This window comes from Habropoda laboriosa, unplaced genomic scaffold (assembly GCF_001263275.1).
Source record: "Habropoda laboriosa isolate 0110345459 unplaced genomic scaffold, ASM126327v1 scaffold212, whole genome shotgun sequence".
Classification (NCBI taxonomy): domain Eukaryota; kingdom Metazoa; phylum Arthropoda; class Insecta; order Hymenoptera; family Apidae; genus Habropoda; species Habropoda laboriosa.
The window spans coordinates 196,695-209,008 of NW_017100509.1; the positions used below are offsets into that span (position 1 = coordinate 196,695).

Genomic DNA, 12,314 nt, shown 5'->3' on the forward strand with positions numbered 1-12,314 from the left:
TTCTAATCGTTGGCGGTCACCCATCTTAACATTAGTCGCGAGAAATGCAGCTTGACTTGGAAAAGTCACCCTACCTAGTCCCCATTTCTCCCAGGATAAAAACAACTGCATTCTTATATTATTTAAAGTTAGAATAATTATAGTAAATTTACTAGTCATTTGACACAAAACAGTCACTTTTAAGTCACACGGCGTTCTACAGGGTTAAATTAAAATCTACAATTGAATCGAAATGTTATACGGTCGAATAAAAAACCAGAATAAATTCAATTATTTCGACGAACCACTTCTGCACGTTATTTAACGAAGAACAGCATCGTACACAGGACAACTGAAAATTTAAAATTTACGAGCACGTGAACAACTCTTCAATCTCTTCACTTTTCTCCTTTTCCCTTCTCTTGCGTTCTTGTAATTTATTCAACGCGATAACAAAATCGAACGAGTTAATCCACAAGTATTAATCAGTAAATGTTGTTCGAATTATATCGTGTCTGGTCTCATTTTAATCAGAACAATCTCATCAGTATGTTAATAACTTTTTCACGCAGAAAAAGTTCAAAATAAAAACACTGGTTTCATCCTTATCTTCGTTCGGGAAACTACAAACGCGGGCTGCGACCCTCGAAAACCGTGTCTCCTCTACCCAAACTGACGCCTTTCGACCAGGGCGACAGTATCAGAGATATTACTGTACCGCGATTCTACCAGTGTCTGCTCATGCATGGATCGTATCGCTGTTCGTGTCCCTGATATTCTAGAGCAAGATGTACTTCAAAGTAAATGAAATTTATAGCACGATAAGTGAATAAATCGACGACTGGGCGAGTGTCACACTTTCATGTCGAATGACAGTAAGTATCGAGGTGCAAAATATGCTGACTTTGCTACCTATTTTGTAGTTTCACGTCGAACTGAACGTGAAGGCAAGTTCGACCTACTTACACTACTCTAAGACGGTTATTTTATTTGAAAACACAAGAAAACAGAAAAATACGAAATCTAATCTATTCCTCGACTTTGCCAGATTTATGAATTTAATTTTCGCCACAATTACTTTGCGAAATAAATAATTGTTTTTCATTTATTCTTTTATTCACGTGTTTCACACGTAACACGTTATTTTGATAAATTCGATTGTGAATCTCGATCGCGGTAGACCGCAATATTTTACGGAAGACGAGGAGACACACACCTCCCGTTTTCGAAATTTATAGCTGTTATCGAGTAACAGTACAATGCAAAAGTGTAATTTCTCAAACTAAAAAATAAAATAAAAAATTCTACTGGATCGAATTTATCAATTTACAATATTCCTTCTTCTCGCGATAGATTCGATGTTAAGATGGGCAAGAATTAGCAAATAAAATACTACGTTTAATAGATGTTCCACTTGAAATAATAATAGCGGTACAAAAAAATTGCAACTTTTAGCAATTTCGCAAATTTGCACAATTAACACATGACGTTCATTACCAATACATCGATTTAAAGCAAAGTATTATTAACCTATCTCTAGAATAATCAAGTAAGCGAAGTTAATTATTGCTAGCTCGGAATTTGTTATACATGTGGCAGCGTAACGTGATTATTCCACTCAAATTAACAATCACAATTCTTCATCTACCTGACGTATTTTAATCATGTCGCACTTTCTACGCTACTTCCATCGAACGAGTAAATTTTCGAAATTACTAGGTCATCCAATACGATCATACTGAATTTTACACCGAAATTTCGATCAATATTTTTACACATACACAGACACACATAATCACCAAAAAAACATAATCACCTTCTTGTTCCACAATTTCTTTTCTGGTGCAGCTATAAAACTACTTTGGTGTTATTCAAATATTTTTCCCTATCGACCTAATATCTCCCTGATTGAAAATCCTCCAAAAAAAAAAAACCTCACGATTTACTTTTCCTTGCTTACGATTTAGTGAAATTCCCAGGAAGGCGAGAATATCGAATGTAAGCAGAAGATTCTTCACGAACTCCATCCCCATTCACATTCCCTACGATCGACTAAATAGATTTAAATACTTTCGAAGTTGTCGCGAATGCGAAAGCTAATCGACCGTGAAAATTAAGTATTCCTCTCTATAATAGAGGACGGCCCGCGAGGATAGGAGAGACGAGAGCAGACCTGCCTGACATTCCCGTTGCCCAGAAATGTGTCTACGACGTGCAATGGCCATGGTACAACATACCGTTCTGGCTGCGGTCATTTTGAGTACGCTAGGTTAGCCAGGAATGTTAATAGAAAATACTCGGTGTCTCCAGACTTTAATTATGAGGCACGAATGAAGATTGTGCCACTGAAAAAGCCTACGATAAGTGTGTCCTTCCTTGAAAGACAGAAGAAAAAGAAGGAGAACCTCGTCGATCTTCGCGAAGATCTTCGCGAAACGAACGACGAGGCAAAAGTGCGGCAAGAAAAGAAGACAGCAGAGAGCTCGACGAAACCTCGGTGAAGAGTGACCGTGAAAGCGAGGAAAAAGAACTGGAGCCCCGTTTGGTGAGAGAGAGAAAAACGAAAAGAAAAAGAAGTCAGATTGAACAAAGTATTTTCCAGCATCCTTGGACGTAGCTGCGAAACTTGCTCGATTTTTGGAACGAGCCCCCGATTTCAGACACCCGTAACGTTTAAACCCACGATTAAAATGCATTGCGTAAAATCGACTAAACCCTATATCGCCAGGGCAGGTTTCACAACGGCGAGGCTTTTCCAACCCCCGCGCGCAAACTTGCTATCACTCTAGCACGGATTTGATGAACAGTACGCGGTGCTTAAATAACTGATGATACAGTTAAGGAAAAGGAGTGGAGATAAATGTTACCGCGGGTTGGCAGGATTTGAACAAGGTAGTTAAGATTAGAAGCAGCCGATGTTCAAGGTATTAAAGTTACAACGCTGAGAAATGATCTCTGCTTCTCAGTTTTTACACGGATCTTCTCCTCTGTAGAGTCGAAATTGTAACTTGACGTTCGTTCAATTTTTCTTTCACATTCTCTTTTTCTTTTTTGTTTCGGTGCAGCGGAAAGGTATCTTGCTGCGAATTAACAGAATTTTAATGGAACAAATTACACGGTAGAATTTATGATTATTTTTGTTTTATGTTTGATTCGCTCGCGTTTTTCGCGTTGTAATATTAAAAATGACGAAAATAATGCATTCAATTTTACTGTTCTTTTTTTTTCTTTTTTGTTTTGTACGTATACAACAGCTGCTTCTACCTGTATAATGGAAATGAATTTTTCACTGGTCGTTTCGTAACGCGTCGCACTTTAGCATTTTCATGCGTCGAAGTTGTTTTAAAAATTTCACATGCCAAGAGGATAAAATATAGAACAGTTCGATACACGGAGAAATCCGCGTAATCTTTAAATGTAACAGGCGCATGCAGCGAGATGAAAACTTCACGAAGATAATCTCTGTATACATGGATCACCGATGGAATAGCGTAATTCCAACCTGTCTCTGTATTAACGTAACGTGAAGTTAAAAAATACACGTATATCTCGTACGATTTAAACTTCCTTTCTGTGTTGGAATATTCGAATTTTCGGAACCTTCGAGCTTCCGAACTTTTGATATTTTCGAAATTTCAGAATTCTCGAAATTTTCAGAATTTCCGAACTTTCGAATATTTGAAATTTCCAGAATTTCTGAACATTCGAATCTTTCAAATTTTGCGGAACTCTACAACTTTCAAAGTTTTCAAAATTTTGGATCTTCGGAACTTTCGAATTTCGGAAATTTCCGGAACCACGCAAACGAGTATAATTAAATCAGTTGGATACAATAAATTTTCATCGCGTTTAATTAACGAAACGTTACATTCTATCGGAAGAAGAAAAAAAGACGTGAAATTTGATTGGAAAGCAACTCCGGACGTTTACCGAAAATGGAATATTATTTTTTGGTTACGTGAAAACAGTTTGGAAGAATGCGCGTTCTACCGCGGCCTCAGGAGAGTCATTAATAACGCCGCTTAACAATTTCGATCATCGGTGCTTGTAATAATCTTGTTCCCGCTTAATGCTGCGTCAAAACGATCATCATAAGGGGATTAAAATTTCACGTGCCCATAATTCACACTCACCGGAGAATTTATTGCCTCACAGTTGAAAATCTTCAATGTCCAATTAAATGAACGATATACGAAAGCGTGCTTTTCAGTTAATCTATCACCGTCGCCGCAACAAGTTAAAAATTAATACAATCGAAACAACCGACCGATTAAAGTTCATGCGAATCGTATTAATTAAAGCATGAAATGCGTGGAAAATTTATCTTCATAAATACGAATTTCCTGTATCTTTGTTAATACTAAATCGCACACAAAATTTCCAACCCCTATAATTACAATGCGTCAAATCAAAATCCGATAAAATAAATTTGAAAAATTCCTGTCGATCCAGTTATCTCGATTTATAAGGATAAAACGATTTGAAAATCTTACGGAAAACATCGATGCTTCCTATCGAGTTAGACACATGTCGCATTACTATACGATCCTGTGTCATCGACAAACAATAGTATGATCCCAACAGAATGTATTACCGAATACAATAGGATTCTGATCCCTTCAATTACTGATCGAAAAGAAAGAAAAAAAACGCACACACACACACAAGTGGCAGGTCACTGTAGTTCTCCTACATTTTTTTTCCTTCATATTGACCTATCTCACACCGGAATTTCCCTCGATTATCCTCGACTTTTGCCCACCGTTGTGTTATGCGGGATATGTCGGTAATGTCGCTCGTAACTTGGAAATGGTAAGAGGGCTCCAGAGCCCTATTTTTCGTGGTGCCAGCAACTCCGTTGGGTTTTGGGATCATTCTCTCTTTCTCTTCCCCCAATCTCTCTTTATCCTCATCTCCTACTTCTCTATTTCTCTCCCTTCCCCCTATTCCCCACCATGCTTTTTCTCTATCTCTATTTCTTTGCGTATACGCTTCTCCCGTGCCTCATTCACTCTATTTCTCCATGTTTATTTCTTTACCATTTTCACCTTCTCCCTTGCCATTACTTCCCCTTTTCTCCTACCCAATACGTCTCATCCTACATCTACTCTTATACCTCTCCCACTATTTATCCTGTTTTTTTCGTAATTGAATTCTTGAAATTCTTCAAATTGTCGCAATTATACAAACGGGTATCATTGAATTGATTTTCATCGTGCCTATTTTACGAAGTGAAAGAAGATTAGTGAAATATTAACTATTTCGAAAATCACTCTAAATCAGTCTGACATTGAAAAAAAAAAAGAAATACACTTTGCCGCTGCAGCTAAAACCGAAAAGTTACGTTTATTCGTTAAATGAACTCGAGTTATACGCACGGGCATAATTTAGTCGTGCGCGAACGTAACTGTAAGTTGCTGTATAAATATTTAACGTAAAATATACATATATACCTATATCTTCTGGTTGGCCGTTTTTTTCGATATTACGCGGAACGCTTTGCGCGACACACGAAACACACCCAGCAGCAATGACACATCATTATTCGCAGTGAAACGAAATTATGTAGGGAACGGTGGATATTTGCGCTGCACGCAGTATTCGCATACAAAGCAATACAATGGATCATTTCAATCCAAACGTATCGCTTTTTGCAGCCGCTGGGCGTCGAAACGAGAAACACCATTTGGCAATTTTGCTGGCGAGCTAGTCCTGAAAGATGACTACCGTCCCGGTGCTGCTTTCAGGTTTATCCAAGCACAAGCTTTCATGAAAGCTTTTTTCAAAGTAAACCATACTAACACGTTGGATTTCAGAGAGTAAGGGCTACACATCGAGGAGTCGCGCGATACGGATAGAAGCCAAGCAGCAGACTTACAACGGAGAACAATCAGACGGGGGGGAGGTGAAAAAATATCGCAACACTTTTGCGATCACTTGCGCTATTCGGAGGAAACTACCCTTCGATAAACGTTAAAAGAAAAACATGACTGAAAAGGGAAACTTTGACAAATTTTTGTCGAATAATAATGCACGATTTTTTTATTTATAAACCAAAGGATCGACAGTCTGAACGTTCTTTGAATAAACATTAATGTAACAATTGGGGAAAATTCGTCGTTTCTAGAATTACGAGACACACAGTCTGAAGCGATGCGTGAATAACGTTTAATTGCAAGCTTATTTATTCTACCTTGATAATTGATGTTTCCCTTGTAATAAATTAGCAATCAATGTATTTGACGGGAAAATGTAGAAAAAGTCAATTAATCCACGATAATGGGAAAGATTTCATTAATTAATTTCAATTTAATTAATGTTTATGTGCTTCATATTTCGAATGTCGGTCTGAACGTTGAACAAAGAAACTGCTACCGTGGAGAATATTAAAAATAACGTTAAAAATCATCTTGAAAAAAAGAAAATGATTAAATAAGTGATTTGCCCGATTTATCAAATTCTATCGAGTTTAGAAGATCCTCTTTGTAAACTAACGGAATCAATGAACGTTTCGAATGAAAATATGCGTGCACTGATAGTTTGTAATTATATTCATAATTGTAGGCGGAGTGAGAAAATCAAAGTACTTCTCTGGCCCCCTTTGAGCTTGTAACATAAAATAGAAGTTCTGCTAATGACAAAACCGATAGAGCTAACGTTCGCACACACATATGGCTAATGAGCGTCATAAAGTCGCTATACTATCGAGCAATACTACGTAATTAGTAAATGCACGCGAGGTCTGTGAAACTTGATCTTTCATAAATCGTCCATCTAACCGCGGAAGTAACTCCTCCAATGTGTATTTTCCTATAAACGCTGATTAATCGTTTCTCCCAGCAGAAGCGTTGGGAAAAATGTGTTTTCTGCAAAAATAATCCACACACCCTTTCGAAAATACGGAAATATTTCTAACCACTTTAGCCAAACTGAACGAAAACTTTTATTCGATTGAAAAATATTTGCACACAATATTAAAAAGTGTGCGCATGCGACCAACGCGAAAGAATTTCTCTTAAAAGAGTAAATTGCGAACAGCGAATGAAAATTTTTTGCACACACCTTGATTTCCGAAAAAAAAAAAAAATAGATAAAAAATTGATATTGAAGATGCGCAACATACACAAGCCACTTCTTTATCACTGTACGCGATTCTTTTTTTAAATATTTTCACCGGTATGTCTCGTAGCAATGTGCACATGTAATTGATAACGTAAATTTCTTTAGAGAAAAACAAAAAAAAAAAGGACAAAGGCCGAAATATATCGTCAATTATTTTCTTTCACTGAAAGGTATTTCATCGTAAATAATCTCTCTTCATACATATGCTCAATAGTTATAGCTTACTGAGTGCAACAATAGTTATCGATATTTTGAACGTGGTATCTCGAACAATCGAGATCAAAACGGGAAGCACTTATCGTTACTGCGTAAACACGCTTTGTGTGTAGAATTTACTACATCGATTGCTTTCATTCGACGCCAGTGTCAACTTTGAAATACTAACACATACTTGTTACCGTACATGAATGACACACCTAAACCGATTGTTTATCTGTTTCGCGTAAACCTAATTTAGAGTAGAAATCGTCGAACATACGATACAACGCAGCTATTGTTAACTTTGAAAAAAGGATCCAGACAGCATGATTGGGAATATTATAGAAATAGGAATATTATACAAATCTTTTATAGGGACTTATTATTTTTATAAGATTTATAGAGATTTCTTTTTATGGAGATACACAAAATGCAAGGAATTATTATTTAACAAATATTCCCAACAAAAATAGCGAAAACTTAAAAACGGATATGCTCGACAGAGAAGAGGTCCTTTAAAAATACATTTTTCATTCAATTTGATATTCCTAAGATACGAGACCTCAAAATTTTACATTCACAGACTCTGTAAGGATACTAAAAAATTCAGGCAAACTTTATTTCCGCAAGTGGGTATACACATCATACGTGCACTCAGAGAAATATCGAGGCGAACAGGACGAAACTTGGAAATTAGCAAATGTGTTCCAAGAATTAATATGCCTCGAACAATCGATACTTAACTCCTTCCTAATTAAGCTAGTTAATCCAAGCTCTAAAAAAATATTCAGCTAATTAACAAAAAATGTACTCGTCCTCCCTAAGAATCTCTCTGTTTCCACGTAGAAATAACGACAAGTGCTTCAATTTCTGAAAGAGACTTTTGCCCGAAGCGTATGTTAACCCTTTTCTCAAACGAAATTCTCATCGTCGAACGTTAACGCGATATAAAGCGATCTATATCTGCTTTTCTACCAGGCGGCACGAATCGTCGCGTTGACAAGGGGTTAACATTCCCTTCGAACGTTCAAGTGACACCAACTTTTTATTAACTTACGTTTCTCTCGTCGAAACAGGATATCGAAGATCGAAAAAGGAGGTGTAGGCCTGCCAGCTTGCACTTTTCCCACCTCGTTCCAGCTCACTTTCACACTTCTATATGTCGCGCGTCACTTTTCTTTTGTGTACTTCGACGTCTGATCCCGGCGCGTGCCAGCGTCGTAATGACTTTGCGCTACGGGCTCTTCGCAAACCGTGTGTGTCGACTTCTCGGAATCTCAAGTTCCGCGAACTTGCCCGCTGCCTAGGTGAATGAAAGAAAAAAGGTGATTGTTTACAATCGAACATGTTATCCGCGAATATGTACGACGCTCGATAACATTTCGTGCACGCGTGCTTTGTTTATACAGAGGATTGCTCGTGAAATTTCGTCGAGTACGAGGATTTCTTGGAATTTTAACGCCGCGACACTCGGAGGATAACAAAACAGGGTGGGCTTCGACGGAAACGACTTTCAACGTTAAATTATACTGTCACTCAGAAGTATTTCTGATACAGTTTTCTCTCTATTCGAAAATGTGACAAATTTTTTGAAAGAATTACATTTCTTCAAATAAGAGATAAAAGTATTGTGAATTTGATGGGATGTTTCTCTTGAAAGTAATACTGACTGATAAACGCAACAAATATCCGAGTGATTGAGATGTGAATTGTGGGTTAATTCGTTTCGAATTATCTTAATTAACCCCCATTACTATCCGGAACATTTATTTACACGCGCAGGATAATAATTAACGAGATGAACTATTTATTACAGTAATATTGATTGAATCTGTTGAAAATCGGTTCAGTCTGTTGGGCAATTGTGCTATATTTCACGAGGCTCGTATATCTGTTCTTGAGAGGAATATATGTGGAATATTTGTTATAGATTAATAAGCGATTAATCTAATGTCGTGTTTCCGCAACGGATGCATAAATTTCGAGAACTATTCAGCTTAATATATTCGCGTATGGTTATCAATATCCATGTTTTCATTCCATTATCAAGCCAGTTTCAGAATAAAGGATAAGCTACGACGCGAGTATAATAGAAAGATTATTACACTGCTGTGTTCCTGTGTATTTTTCTTTTTTCTTCTTTCTTTTCATAAAATTCTTCAACGCCAGCCCCCTTAAACTCCCTTCCAATTTTTCTCGACGATTCGAATAATTCTTTTATTTTATCAAGCTTTCAACATTTTACCTTCTGTAGAACTGAATTTTTCTCTTAATCGTTGTATTGCCCTAACAAGTTACGCTGTTTGCATAAATCTGTAAGGTCTTAAGATGCTGTCGATAGTATCAATAATTCATGACTCCTTATTACGCTATGGTGATTGCCGGAAGGAAGGAGAGACAGAGAGAGAGAGAGAGAGAAGGAAAACGAGTTTCGCCCTGTGTCCTGAAAATTAGACACCAGGGACAGTTAGGCTCGCGTACTAAAAGTTGTATCGATTTTAATGGAGAGTTAAGTAATAACTTATGAGAAAGGCTATCAGGTCTGGTAATCCCTCGAGCGATAAGTATAAGAGATATACTCCCGCAACGTGAATAAGAGGTAACTTCGTCACGGTATTACCTCTTGCAATTAGAATCGAGCAACTTCGTAAAAATTGATAAGAAGGTGGTGAGAAATAAGAAAATAAAAGTGGTACGGCTATAGTCTACCGAAAGCCTGTAATCCCGAACCGGCTGCAAAGCTCTTTTACTTCCCCCGATAACTTGTAAGTTATGATTGAAGGTGGGAAACCGTTCCTTATGAACTTACAACGTTGATATCATTTAGGAACTTTCTCACCTCCTGTCTGTTTGCTGTCTGCGCTCTATTGCCGCAGGAAAGAATTGAAAAGCAGCGAATCAATTTCCATGAAACTTAACGAAACTCTACTCTTGCGATTCGAACTGATTTGTTCAAACTATCGAACAAAAAAAGATATAATCTGATATAATTGAAAGACACTGTGCAATTGACGTTGAAATCGGAGGAAATGTTTCTTTCTCTCCTCGCTTTGCACAAGCCCGCCATTTCAATATTTGAATAGTTGTTACACGTGAGAAAAATCCTCGACTAACGAAAGCAGGGAAAAGATGTAAATTACTACAACACATACGACCGACAAGTTTCACCGTGGCGAACTCTTTGTACTTTTAAAATACCTCAACGGTTGCAGCTTCATTTCAGAATGCTACACACTCGTTGCAAAATGAAAAGAGAAAGAAAAAAAAAAGGGAAGAAAAAATTTGCTCTGCACAGAAGAAACGGAGAAATCAAATGTTTGAATGCACAGACCGGGGCACATGCAAGAAGCACAACGATGAAAACCGTAAAATCATTTTCAACTGTGCGCGCATTAATGTAAGGGATCCGACAGCTGTCTGTTTTGATGGTTCTGTAATTATTTTCCTTCGTCGTTCATTTTACATCGCGTCGCGACGAACCGACGTCGTAGTTTTCTTTTAATTAAAACATTATTCGTATTGTACAACGTTGTTTCCTGATATTCGATATATTTTACAACGTGCGCGATATTTGCTTTCGGTTTCGATGGACAATTTGAAAACGGCTCGATCGACGAGAATCACGGTTAAATTCGTTGTTTAACGCGAGAACATTTCAACGACAACGTTTATTACTCCTCGAACACCGAGTTGTTAGCATAATAAAACCGAAAAAAAAAGAAGGAGAGAGAGAGAACAATGAATCGCTGCGCACTTTTATGAATCCTTTCTGTCGCTGCGCGAAAACTGTGTTAAGTATCAGGCAACAGCGAACTCGTTCGTGAACGAAAGAATGTAAATTATGTGAAAATATTTATTACCGTTGCGGGATCAGTTAACAATGTTCCGGAAGTCGCACAATCGTCACAAAAATATGCTCTGTTTGGCGCGATTAATATACAGCCAGCGTACTAATTTAAATATCATTTGCACGAGACACAAGTACTTGCGGTCATTAGCGTCCAAAGAATTTAATTACAATTGTTCGAAGCCGACAGCATGCCGCGGGATCTCTGCGTGAAAATTAATCCGACACTAGTTGTCGCCGTGAAACAATCACACGTTAAATTTCGACCGAAAATTTTTCACCGTAGCGATATCTCCTTCAGACTTTCCATCGAGATCGCCGGTGAGAATCTGTTATTTTTAGTAGCGCAATATTCTCCCACTGCAGCAAGTACAATTGTCACGCGGACGAACGATACAAATGGAATTGAAGTATCGAATGGATCGGTAACGAGCGGTTTAACGCGAGCATAATTAAAAATCTCTCACGCTTCAAATGTTTCCCAGTGTAGAAAGAAGGAATACGTTGTATAGAATCTATTATTTCGTTAGGAATTTCAATATCGTCGAAATTGTTTCGTCGCCGTTCTACTACAAATCTCTAAAGCTCGCCTGTTGATGAAAGGAAAGGAAGGATTTTCTACGTTGGAAAACTCCCGGAAGCATGAAACAAGGATACATTGGAAAAATGCGAGGTGCAGTTGAGTTAACCGGTGGTAATCCCTCTTAATGAATCGCGCAACGCAATAGTCATTGGTCACACAACGGGTATACATGAATGTCTACTTTTGAAATTACTCACCGAACAATGGTAGCCGACTAAATATCGAGTTGGCGATATCAAAGCCGACGATCCATCCAGCGGTGCACACAGAACTCGTTGGAGATTCAAGAGGGTGAGAAAAAAAAATAGGAGGAATATCGAAAAGAGATCCGCGAGAGAGAAAGAGAGAGAGTTTTCTGTTTTTTCCCCCTTCGGTTTCTTTTCCTTCTCGGCTGGGTCTCTCACTCGCACTAAAAGCGGTGCCAAGTCAGCGGTTGGCACACACAGGTGCGAAAAAAAAAAGGACGAAACAAAGGGGTGAGAATGAGAGAGAGAGAGAGAGAGAGAGAGAGAGCGAAATGCGGCACAAAGTAACCGTAGGTGGTGTGTAGGCGAGGAGGATCCTCGATGGCAGCGGATTTTTTCG

The 12,314-nt window shown here is 38.0% G+C and overlaps 1 long non-coding RNA gene across 1 annotated transcript in view; it reads right to left on the reverse strand.

The window, feature by feature from the left end:
• The window catches only part of LOC108576276, a 70,299-nt gene extending 58,225 nt beyond the window's left edge, over nt 1-12,074 (reverse strand). Inside the window, exons 1-2 of the long non-coding RNA XR_001891437.1 lie at nt 11,927-12,074; nt 8,357-8,602 (exon numbers count right to left, since the gene is read on the reverse strand). This is a non-coding gene — a long non-coding RNA (uncharacterized LOC108576276). The remainder of the gene's footprint in view (nt 1-8,356; nt 8,603-11,926) is intronic.
• Between the last annotated feature and the right edge of the window lie 240 nt (nt 12,075-12,314).